General features: G+C 37.1%; 1 protein-coding gene across 3 annotated transcripts in view; it reads right to left on the minus strand.

The window, feature by feature from the left end:
- LOC127617674 (inactive ubiquitin carboxyl-terminal hydrolase 54-like) overlaps positions 1-13,364 on the minus strand; it is a 60,659-nt gene extending 47,295 nt beyond the window's left edge. For all 3 annotated transcript variants that reach the window (XM_052089699.1, XM_052089698.1, XM_052089700.1), the window contains exon 1: positions 12,732-13,364. The gene's annotated coding sequence lies outside the window, so the exon portion shown is untranslated. The remainder of the gene's footprint in view (positions 1-12,731) is intronic.
- Between the last annotated feature and the right edge of the window lie 76 nt (positions 13,365-13,440).

A 13,440-nucleotide genomic window follows, 5' to 3' on the forward strand; every position in this document is an offset into this window, starting at 1 on the left:
GAGACGAGTGCAGGTGAAACGAATAATGGGGTGATTGAGACGAGTGCAGGTGGTCATAATGTTTTGGCCATAGGAGCGTGCATGTGAGCCCGAGGAGAGAGACCTGCTAACGAGCAGGAGATCTCGAGGGAGCAAAACGAGCGTGAGAGCTCGAGGGAGCAAAACGAGCGTGAGCTCGAGGGGGGCGGAACGAGCGTGCGGGCTCGAGGGGGCGGAACGAGCGTGCGAGCTTGAGGAGTGAGTGTGTGTGCGACGAAGCGGGGATGGGGCAGAGGAGCGGGGTTCGTGACAAAAAAATTTGATTTTTAGTGGCAGTCTGAACAAGGCCTACGTCAAATTAACCTAAAACAAGAGATCCAAGAGATTACGTTACAGATTACAATTTTTGTCTTGTAATTTGTTATCAGTACCAAAAAACAATTCAGAAGTAATCTACCCAGCACTGGTAATAACACATATTTAACCTCCTAACATACTATAACATTTACAATTTATGACACGCATGTCTTGACTGCATTTCATGAAGACAATGTTTTTTTTTTTTTAAGAAAATATTTAAATATACTTTGGCATCACATGCTGTCTTGATGCATCCATAGTGCTATAGGTGTATGTGCAGTCTACTTCAGCACTAGTTGTCAACACTGGTCCTTTGCTAAGAAAGAATAAAAATAAAAAAGGAAAAGAAAAGTGTAGAAAAGTTCTGCTGTTGAACGACCATAACATAGAACAGAAGGCAATCAATGAGTTTTATGTTAAATTTAAAGTCCAAGTTTCATGTATTTTCTCACACGTACGTCCATAGAGCAACGGCATAAAACTTTAGTATTGCCACTGTCCCATGAAAAATTATACACTTTCCATTTTGCTACCTTTCAGTTCAAAGTAATGCATATAGAAAAAATGTCAAACACTTTTCCTCACAAGTTAATTTAGCACTCGCTGAAACAAGATATACATGTAGACTACTTTCTGTAAAACAATACTTTTTCTTTTGAATGTTTTCCACGAGAAGTAAAACCTGCTACTGCGTTTCCAACACGTGTGTCTCAGTCCCAGAAAATTTCAGGAACAAGCATCTCTTCCAAGCCAAATCCCATGAGGAATGCCTGAACTAGATGTGTTAAAGTTTAGCCATTTGTTAGAGAAAATGCTTGTAAAACTCACCCTTTTCATTCAGATTACGTCCGTATAAAGTTAACTCGGTTTGTTACTTGACTTTATCCCATACCGTTAGCTTTAGTTGCCAGTCTCCTCATGAGCTCCAGATTCATCTCCACACATAAATTACCATGCACGTTCACTGAAGTCTTTGATAAAGCAAAGAGAGAGATGAGATGGGATGGACTGGGGTAAGGGCGGTGCTATTACCTGCAGCCCCTGCCCCCTGAAACACACGCAATGGGGACGGGTGAACTACTGAGCACAGCCCAGCCATGTGAATGGACACAGCTGCATATGACAAAGATGATACTCACATGTAAATGTCTGAATGTTCGGCTTGCAACTAATCTGTCTAGATTCGTCCTGTATATGTAAAACTTAAGTTAACAGGCTAGGCTAGACTGGAATGAACAACAGATACTTGCAGAGTTAACGCAAGTCATCTCCAACTAGTTCCTTCTAAACAAGACTGCTTCTTTTACTTTGAATTCAATATATTTCCCATCACAATCACAGAACTATGGTCTTGTGAACTGTGTAAAAAAGCAGAGCATAAAGTGGTTTGTATGGTGGCCCAGGGGTGCACAACACAACAAAATGAGCAAAGCAAATCAAAGTTGAAAACACAACCAAAATGACAAAAAGCACAAGGAAAGTAAGCCACAACAAAACAGAAAAACAGAAAAGAAAAACAAAACAGAAATAGGCCACAACACAACAGAAATGCCACAACACAATGGAAATAAGCCAAAACGCAACAAAATTAAGCCATATCAAAATATGATTTTTAATTTTGTTGTGATGTGGTTTAATTTTGTTGTGTTGCAGCTTATTTCTGTTGTGGTGTTCAGTTGCTTTGTGGCTTAATTTAGTTGTGCTTTATCTGAATTTCCATTGTGTTTTCAACTTTTGTTTGTTTTGCTAATTTTGTGTGTTGGGCACCCCTGGGCCACTGTAGGTTTGTGACCTAGAAGTCAAAAATCAATATGTATATATTATGGATGTATGTTTACCTCAAAGATCCACATTTAATGAAGTTTAGGATTGTCTAAATTAACGTTAGTCAGTATTACACTTCTCTAAATAAAATTATTTGCAATAAAATGCTAATACATTTTGTGAAATTCAACAAAATACAGCTTACTCAAAAGACATAAGAAAGCTTCATTCTCATACATCATGGCAGGAAACGTTCACTATTGAGAGCATGATGACAGGAACAGAGTGCCAAATACATCTTTCAAAAACAGCAAGTTTAAAGTCTCCAAACTGTTAACAGACTGTCTACTGATTGAATAAATATAACATGGTGTGGGGCAAGTTACTCCCTCTACCAAGAGATAATTAACAAGGTCATAAGAACAGTTTAGCCTCAAGTCCAGCAACTCCCATCAACACTCATGATTAAAAACATATGAAGAGGAGGTGGACTAAGGTGTCACTCACAGCTGAAGAAATTATTTCCATTATACACCAAAAACTGATCAGGAATATGTGTTCAAACTAATAAGCCTACTATTTACCAGTAAATTTAAGAATGAAAAGAGAGATTATCAAATTGCTATCTACTTTTGCAAAACAACTCAAATGTAACGTATTGCGTATTAGTCAAAACATTACCAATTGTGGTCAAAGATAATATTATTCATTTTGTACGCAGACTTTCTCTATTTTTCCATCCGGTGTTAATGAAGACAAAGTTTTTTTGTTGTTGTTGTCGTTTTTACAGAGAACTAGTCTGAACTGATAGAGTTGGTATTCAGTGACCGCACACAAAGGAAGGAAGGGAGGGAGGGCCAATCCACAATGAACTTTATATTGGCAGATGTTAAAGGCTTTTCTTTCTGACAAACAGACTGATGTGTTGACACTTGAAAAAGCTTTGACCATACCGAAGCATGAACATCAGAAGCACTTTAAACCATGATGATGGACATTTATGATATGCATACATTTATGATATGTACATGGTATTTAATAAACATTTTGTCTCCAAGAATATGAGAACTAATTCTCAAGCTTCCCATGGGCACGTTTGAGGAAGTGGAAATGCAAGATGGTGCCAAGCATAAAATGTCATTTTGAGTCGTCTGTGATCTTTTAAGATGTTTGCGCAGAATGAACTAAACATACTCTACAACATCCTATTCCAGAATGAGATGAGGCTGCCGTTCCAAGACATCCCCACTGCACATAAATGGAATATAGATTCCATTCCACAACCCACCCCGTCTTATTTCTGAATATAGATATTCCAATGCTTCAAATTCTTTATTTAAAATCTCTATTTCGATTCTGAAATCCCAAGATTAATTATTTACTCTATGTGCAACATAAATCACTCGCATGTGTGACCAAATTTCGTGCTATGCAACTAAAAACTCTGTGATTAGCCACTGGCTGGTAAATGCTCAGATTTCACTGACGAGTGATTGAAAAGTATAGTGGTAAAAACGTTTAGCAGCAAGAGCCTTTCACTTCGTGTTGAGGGTAAAAGTTTGGTTTGACTTGTTCCATGTAATGTGTATCTAAAGACAAGATACACACAATACATTTGTCATTGAATATTGTCTTTTTTTTAATAACCTTTGTTTAATTATAGTCAGTAGTTCAAAAACAACAAAAAAATACAAATTAAATTTTAACCATGCATAGCACGAATGAGGTCCTCATAAACATTCGAGTCCTCTCTCTGTAATATGCGCTCATTTACTGCTTTGTTGAAATATTATATGCATTCTACATGTATTTCATACATGCAAGCCGCACATTCACCTGTGAACCTATAAAAGGATGTATTTTTCATCATACTAGCTATTGATGTTTTGTTTTAGCCAAGAAATTATGACAAAAGCAAATATAAAGGGGCTTTAAAGCAAAAATAAGCAATCAACCAATAAATGCTTAATAAATACTTTATAATTCCCCAAAATTCCATAACTAATCACTTACAAGTGTAATTATTAGTCATGAATTACTGTCTAATTTCATATCCCAAAACTAAAGTGTTACCGCTACTATTTACAGAACAGCCAATTTTCTTAGAGAGACAGTACTGTTTTTACCAGTGGTGGCCCTATTATTGTGTACTATTTATATGTCTTTACATTGATTTGTTGAAATAGTACACAATAATAGGGCCAGTGGTGGCTCAGCGGTTAAGGCTCTGGGTTACTGACCGAAAGGTTGGGGGTTCAAGCCACAGCACTGCCAAGATACCACTGTTGGACCCTATCTGCTCCAGGGGCGCTGTTTCATGGCTGACCCTGCGCTCTAACCCCAGCTTAGTTGGGATATGCGAAAACAACTGCATTTCATTGGCTCTGTACCTGTACTCTGCACAATGACAATATAATCTTAACATTAAGCATGTAAACAATAAACACATTTTTAATATATTTTGACATACATGGTATGTAAACATTAAACATGGTATTGACACCAGCCACTTTATTAGGTACACCTTTACATCTACTTGTTCATGTGATTTTCTAATTAGCCAATCATGTGGCAGCAGTGTAATGAATAAAATCATGGAGATATGGGTCAGGAGCTTCAGTTAATGTTCACATCAAACATCAGAGTGGGGGAAAAAAATGATCTTAGTGATTTGACCGTGGCATGATTATTGGTACCAGATGGGCTGGTTTCAGTATTTCTGTAACTGCTGATCTACAGGGATCTTCACACGCAACAGTCTCTAGATTGTATAAAGCTGTGGTTCCCAAACCTTTTCAGTCAAGCCCCCCTTAACTAATCAAACATTTTCCATGTTCCAGATGAGAAGCAAGATAAAACGGCAAAAGCAAAATTAATTTGAATTGCTGTACTTTTCTGCATATCACGGTGCCCTTCGGCAAATTGCATCGCCGTTTCGCGGCCCATTCGGCATAATGAGGCTGCACATTGTAGCTTACCACTGACCAGTTCAGGAAAAGTACCGGTCTTTCCTATGGCCAGTCCACACCGGATCAAAATTATATCAATCACTTGCACAACTGACACTTAAATGGATGGAAGCATGCTTTAAATGTTTATGCTAAATAATAATAATAATAAAGCTATCTTTTCTATGGACTTCTCCTTCAATCCCACCATCTCCATGCCCCTCGTAACTCCCAAGGTGGGCACGCCTGGCACTTTGGGAACCACTGGTAGAGAAATGTGCGAAAATAAAAAAAACATCTAGTGAGCTGCAGCTCTATACGAAAATGCCTTGTTGATGTCAGAGATCAACAGAAAATGGCCAGACTGGTTCGAGTTGACAGAAAGGCTACGGTAACCCCTCTGAACAATTGTAGTGAGTAAAATGGCATCTCAGAATGCACAACATGTCGAACCTTGAGTCGAAAGGGCTACAACAGCAGAAGACCATATTGGGTTCCACTTCTGCCAGCCAAGAACAGAAAACTGAGGCTGCAGCCTTGGTTTCCTGTTCTAAGCTGACAATCGTGGTCCCCAAAGGGGTCTTCTGCTGCTGTAGCCCATCCGCCTCAATGTTCAATGTCTTGTATGTTCAGAAATGCTTTTCTGCATAGAAATGTTGTAATGTGTGGTTATTTGGGTTACTGTCACCTTCCTGTCAGCTTGGACCAGTCTGGCCATTCTTGTCTGATCTCTGTCATTAACAAGCCATTTTCGCCCATAGAATTGTCGCTCGCTGAATGTTTTTTGTTTTTCGCACCATTCTTTTTACACTCTAGAGACTGCTGTGCATGAAAATCCCAGGAGATACAGAAACATACAAATCTGGCACCATTAATCATGCCACGGCCTAAATCACTGAGATCACATTTTCTTCCCCATTCTGATGGTTGATGTGAACATTAACTGAAGCTCCTGACTCATATCTGTATGATTTGACACATTACACTGCTGTCGCACAATTTGCTGATTAGATAAATCGCATGAATAAGATGTAAATGTGTACCTAATAAAGTGGCCGGTGAGTGTAGCGGGCCAACCTCGTGCTGCCAAAACAGCTCTGACCCATTGAGGCATGGACTCCACAAGACCGAATGACATAATCGGACCGCGGTTCGGACCCCAAAAATATTAAGTGAACAGAGACCAGCAGGGGCAGAGGATGGAAACAAACTCAGGTTCAGTCCAAGCAATCGAACCAAGTGTGAAAGCACCCTAAAAGAAAAGATGATTCATCCGACAAGGCCACCTACTTCCATTACTCCATGGTCCAGTTCGGACGCTCACGTGCCCATTGTAGGCACTATCGGTGGTGGACAGGGGTCAGCATGGGCATTCTGACCAGTCTGCATCTGCGCAGCCCCATCCGCAGCAAGCTGCAGTGCACTGTGGGTTCAGACACCTTTCTATCATGGCCAGCATTACGTTTTTCAGCAATTTGTGCTTCGGTAGCTCTTCTGTGGGTTTGGATTAGACAGGCTAGCATTCGCTCCCCACAAGCATCAATGAGTCTTGGGCGCCCATGACCCTGTCGCCGGTTCACCGGTTGTTCTTCCTTGGACCACTTTTGGTAGGTACTAAACACTGCATACTGGGAACACCCCACAAGACCTGCCGTTTTGGAGAAGCTCTGATCCAGTAGTCTAGCCATCACAATTTGGCCCTCTTCAAAGTCGCGCAGATCCTTATGCTTGCCCATTTTTCCTGCTTCCAACACATGAAACTCAAGAACTGATGGTTCACTTGCTGCCACCAATGCTGTGGAACAGCTTGCCACATGAAATTAGAGCCACCACCGCTATCACTATTTATAAAGCTATTTTAAAGCATACTTGTTTTCTTTGGCTTTTAAGTGTGTGTTGTGCTTTTAAGTGTATTTTGTTTTTGTGTTAGATTATTTTATGCTGATTGTTCAGCACTTTGGTCTACATTAAAAATAAATTAAATGAAACAATATATCCCACCCCTTGACAGGTGCCATGGTAACAAGATATTAAATGTTATTCACTTCACCTGTCAGTGGTTTTAATGACTGATCAGCATTTAATATATGCAATATTATATATATATAAATATTGATGGAATACAGTGAGTTGTTTATTTTAAAAAAGCTAAAATGTGACCAAATGATGAAAAACAAATAAAATATAAGAAGTAAAATGTAAAAATGTTTTAAAAGCTATAGGTCCCCTGTATAATTAACAGCATTAACTTACAGATAATTTATTTCATATGTAAAAGAAATGGACATTATAACTGAAATATTCCCATATGAATCAATAATATTGCATCAAATGAAAATCATAATCTAATCGAGAGCTTGTGCCTTGGATTCGGAAAATCTGTTTCAATACACTGCCCTACTGTACAGCTGCAGTCTACACAGGAAAAAACACATAACCCTTTGAGAATTAAACAAACCACAACTCAAGCACAGTATAGGGAAAACACAAGCTGGAGAAAATCACAACATATCCCACAATAAGCATTTTACAGAAAAATAAGACTAAATCTGCTCTACAAATACTACACCACTTATAAAAGGTAAACAGATCACTATTGGAAATTATTGTTATATATTCTCCAGTTTTCATTTCATATTACTGAATCCTAATATATTTGATTAATTTCCTGTTGAAGATTAATTTCATAGATTCAGGAGGCCTATGTATCATTTGTCTTACTGTAAAAACTCATGGTATTCAATACAGATCTGTGCAAAGAGAATGCATTAATTTATGGCATGAACTAAAGTGTAAATAAAAATCATCATGTCCACCTATAGAATAGATATGAAAGTATACTGCATTATCATACAACGCAAAAAGAACACTAAAATGTCCTCTTTAACCGAAGTAAAGCCTGACTTAAAATGCATTTTTGTTTTTAAAACATTTAAAACACAGCAGTCTCACCTCTCAGCATCTGGTCAGCAGAAACTGTAAAACAATCCCTCAGGATGACAAAAGTTTTTTTTTACGAATCTTTATACTGTATCAGTGTACTTAAAGCACCTGTCTGACAGACATCTGTGATCCGGTCGTGAGCAGCTATAATGTGTATATAATTTATAATTTCACTGACAGTCATGCAGGTTTTTCCAGGTGACACTGAAACAATGACATCATCCCTATCAGCACACACCTGTTTCCTTAGGAAGCTCCTCCTACCTTCCTGCCTATTAAATCTTTAAATGGACAGACAAGGTACTGCAGAAAAACATGTTGACTGTACTGTCTAAACAGATAATGAACATTATCTGTTTAAACAGACCCTGATCATATGATCCAATGCCAAACAATGTGTTTCAATATGATCTTTTAGAAAATATGGTTTGAGGCAGTTAACATAGAGACAGATATCACAGAGCCAGTAAAACAAATATTTAAAAAGTATATAAAAAAACTGAAATATAATTGATATATACAATTTTTATAAAAATGCTTTAGGGGGCTTGGGGTAAAAATGCAAACAAAAATTAATAAATGAATGAAAATCACAACAACCATTGCCTCCAAATACCAAAAAATACCCTCATAATGCATTCTTCTGTTTTTTATTTGAAACATTAGATATAGTTCTTAATATTCAAATACAGTCCTATGCATATTATGGCATAAATATGGGTTGATTCATTGGTTAATTATTAAGGTTAGAGGTAATACATTCTCAAACTTCAAAATTTGTATTAATGAATTGATTTAATTGACATATTTAATATAAAATGAGATGCAGTTTGTTTTAAATTGTTAGAAAAAATTATGCCCTCAAAAAGGTAAAAAAAGAAAAATCAAAACCAGGGGCAAATATTGCCCCATAATATAAAACTTAAATACGGACACTGGTTGAAACATCCCAAAATGACACAATCTTAAAATGGATATTTCATAAACATTGCTTTATAGAAGCTACAAGATAAAACCCAAGTTACCCATGTTATTCAAAGTTTGCAATTAAAAGGTTATTCATAGCCAGAAACACCAATAAAGGCCATATGGGGCATTTATGGTTATAATCCTCTTTGCCATAATAAAGTGGTGTTGTTAACTGGATGGACAATGAAAGGACGTACGGTCTAATTTAATGACTAATTTGTCCTGAAAATCTGTTATTAACAGCTAAGCCTTTCTTAGAGCTTTGCCAATTACATTATTTCAACCAGCATTCAAACGTTAAGAACCTGTCATCTGTAATCTTAATCTTCATTCATATTTACATTTACTGGCCTATAGATGACACAATATTCAGGAGTGAAGAAGGTTTATCATCAGCATATGAATTCAAATCCAACCTCATACCAATAAATACCATCATGGCTGACCTATTTGCATTGTCACTTTATGACAAAAGTGTCCCCAAACAGAGGCTTGATGGGATTCGAGTGGTTGTGGTGTTAAATTAGGATTGCTTAACCGTATCCGTCAATATGTGCACTGTGTCTCCCCGGGTGGCCTGTATAGTACACGCACAGTGCCACTGGCTGAACGCAAATAGTCATTCACAAATGTGTTGTGTTCTGCTCCCATGGAAATTCTGGGGGAGGGTTAAAAATAGTCTGATGTTCAAAATGGGTGCATTTCTCAGAATTTCTATCTCCGAGTGCATTTCTGCATCTGAACTTGGCCACTGAATTGTCTCTATTCTTTATCATCTATAAACACTATGAGGTCAACCATGAAATTATTATCCCAGAGATAAGAATGTGGATATTGTGTTTTTCATTTAACACCTCTCTGGGTCAAAATTATTTGGGTTATTCTGTTCTTCTCATTTCAGCAGAAAAGTAGTCATATTTAGCTAAGCAAAGTCTGTAGGAAACAGCCTCTCATTTTTAGAAATGGATTGGATGGCTTATGTTTTAAGGGTGTAGACTTCTTTAGCCCGCAACTCCATGCCTTCATGGCTATGCAGACATTTCATGGTTTTCAAGGAATGTCTGCAACTCAAGCTTTTTCAATAATACACACAGATATTTAAGTAGAAACAGATGGGAGGGGAAGAAAGGTTGAGGAGATGAGAAAAATAGAGAGGATGGAAGGGAGTGAAAAAGAAATTAAAAATCCAATTCAATTACTCACAGATGCCTATTCAGAACAATGTCAACCAGTTTTTGGAATCGCAGAACAAATGAAGTCTTCTTACATCTTGATATCATGATTGTATCCAGCAAACATCATAACTTCCCTTAACAGCTCCGTGGCCTATAAGAGGACATCTCACAGTTTAAACACATCACATAATGACCCTGCATGTCAAATACACTGTCAGCTTCAATTAATGCTCAGTTCGGTGCATCCAAACCCAATTATTTGTTAAAGCTACTATGGATAATTGATATGGGAACAGCAAATAGTTCACATGCTCCCTACCACACAACACCACATTAAATAAAGCATGATCAATGGAAACATGTAAATTCTTCACACTGTAATTCACTGTACAATTATTTAAAAAGAAAATATTTACCAAATTGGACATTAAACTGTTTAATTTTGTTTTCTAAGGACTACAAATAGAATTGAATTGAACTGAAAAAAGTTTACATGTAACACATGATATTTTATTTATTGTAATACAATAACAATTTAAAATCCAATTTTTTTTTAAGAATTTATAATTTTTACTAATATTATTTAAAAAAATATATTTATTTTATAATTATTGAATCATTATTTGTAATTATTTAACATCATGCTTGCTATTTTTCTCACACAGTATAAATGGGTCTTTATACATTAAAATATAATGCTGCCTTTCTATTTCTTATTTTATTTTATAATTATATTTGGTGGTCCTTAGAATCGAAAAGTTTAAAAACCCCTGATCTAATAAAATTATGTTCAGGCATTATTATGTGTAGCTTCAGTGTTCAAATTCACTGCAAGTAATTTTATAGACTGTACTTTAAAAGCTCAAAGACCAAATGCAGAGCATTGGCTTCATATACTGTTACATATTGAATTAATTTCTCAATTAATATTAAGAAAGAAATACTGATGAAAATGGAAAACACTGAGCCACTCCTTGTAAAATGACAAAGACATAATGTATATTAGAAAATGGCAAGAGATGTTTTATACAGAAAACGTATGTCGCTTTCTCAACAAAATTAGAAATGTTTTGTCTCTGCTGGAGCGTTATCTCGATGAAGTAGGAAAACTGCCCTCACAAGAAAAGACCTTGGCTGATATCAAATGAAGACAAAGATTTGATTAACACATGAATGTCCCCCACTCAGCACCAATGTTCCTCTATCCTGAGAAGTTTAATAAAAATTATCCTCAAGGGCTTTCCTGTCGTAAGCCCTTAAAAGCATGTTGTGAAATTTACAGGAATCTCATACACCCCCAACCAATTAACCTGACTGAAGGCTCTATCCGCTGATGAATACATGGGAGCGTAGGCCCTTGTGGGCTGACCATCAATATGTTAATTTATTCATCTCTCAATTTTACATAACAATTAGTAACCTTCTTTTGCATGCATGCCAGAGCTCTTATTTACTTTTCACAGAGAAATGGATAAAGGAGGGGGTGATGTGAAAACATAAGGAGAAAGTTGGTATGGAGGGGTGTCTGTTTTGGTCGCTCCTCTTCTCTGCATTAATAAAGATGCTGTCACCTTGTTTACATAACATACCATTGCGCTGAGGACTGACTGATGCTTGTGCATGACAATGACATAGCTTATTAAATTCCAATCGTTCTAAAAATTTTAATTGTGTTATGTCTAGGATGGGGAATCAAAAAATGAAAAAGAATACTTTTGGAAAGCAGAGTTCCCTAACTATGTTTGCATGCATTGAGACATTTTCACTCAAGGTTAATGAATGCTATTAACATTTTATTATCATGTAATTTCCCCTGAACAGCAGGTGATGATAGGAATAAATCATCTCAAATCATATGTGACTGCAGACAGAACAACACCAAACCAAAAGTTATGAAACATAAAGTGTCATTTTTGAAGAAATATAAATACGGACTGATTGATTGATTCTCCTTTTAGAGTCTTTCTTTGCCTTTCTTACCTACAACAGCCACTGAAACACCAACAGATGATATTGGCGTCTAGACGACCATCAACTGTATTGAAAAGACCGCTACGTCATTGAAATGGTGAGAATGAGCATATGGTTGCATTTTATCATCAATAAATCAATCATCAATTGCATTTTATCATCAATAAATAAAATAATAACGCGATATGAAATAATATATTCGTATATCGTATTAATCTTTTACGTGGCGAAGTCCTAGGTACGCAGTTGCGTTGCGCGCGCCACAACTACCAGTGTGCACAGCTTTGTCAGCACATTAGAGCATGCGAGATGTCGAGTCTCCTTCACAATGTACTGTAATATAATACAACCATCGTGAAGAACCATAACAAACAAGAAAGCGCCAGTTTGGAATACTCAGGTGATTAAAGGAATAAAACCATCGTTTCAGTCAGCCAAGCATCCCTACGTTTGTTTGTTTACTAACGTCACTCGCATTTCTTCAGCAGCACATGCATGTGGAAGAGAAGCTACGTCTTAACTTCACAACTTACAGAGCGAAACGTCTCCTCGCCCACTGTTTAACATCTGGGGAACCGATGCTGCCTCCTCTCTACAAGATAGTAAATTGTGGTTTGCTTACCTTGCCGTGTGCTTCCTCCCCCTGGCTAGTCTTCAGGACAAAATATGTTATTTTCTGCCGCTAAACCTTAAATATCCATCAGCGTCACTGTGTGCTGCAGCCAATGAAACCAACTCTCGCGATGTTTGGCGTCTCAGGTGTCGATGGAGTGTGACAGTGAGGCTAACTATGTTCTGTAACAGAGGCTGCCTGGACTCTTTTCAAAGAATTTGATATCACCTGTAGGTAAAAAGTCCTTATGAACTATTGCAGCCATGTGGCTGGCCTGTGGTTTGCAGAAGTTGCATAAAATACAAGCAAGTTTCCTTAAATGGCCCATTTCCTTCTTTCTCATTTAAATTGTCACAAAAGACCACACCAATATATGCTATAAATGGTTTGTTAAAGAATTGGCATGTTCTAGAGGAAACACAACAGTTTAGTTTATTTTTATTTTTGACACCTGATTTACGTAGATTTTTTGTTGTGACAAGGTCATTGTGATTTGTGTTTTACACTGTAAATAGCCCACTGGAAAGACTATAATTATGAGTAATTACACTGTAACAAACTGTATGAGATCATATGTTTTTTAAAAAGAAGGTTGTAGATTGCACGGTTGTATTTTAGTGGCAGAAAAAAACAGTGCATCAAGCAGTCTTCTTTCTGGATAAAAGTAGCCTATTGCTAATATTTCTACCTATAAAGTGCAACATGCTGACAAAGTAAG

The sequence above is a fragment of the Xyrauchen texanus genome, chromosome 24, assembly GCF_025860055.1.
Source record: "Xyrauchen texanus isolate HMW12.3.18 chromosome 24, RBS_HiC_50CHRs, whole genome shotgun sequence".
In the NCBI taxonomy this organism is placed as follows: domain Eukaryota; kingdom Metazoa; phylum Chordata; class Actinopteri; order Cypriniformes; family Catostomidae; genus Xyrauchen; species Xyrauchen texanus.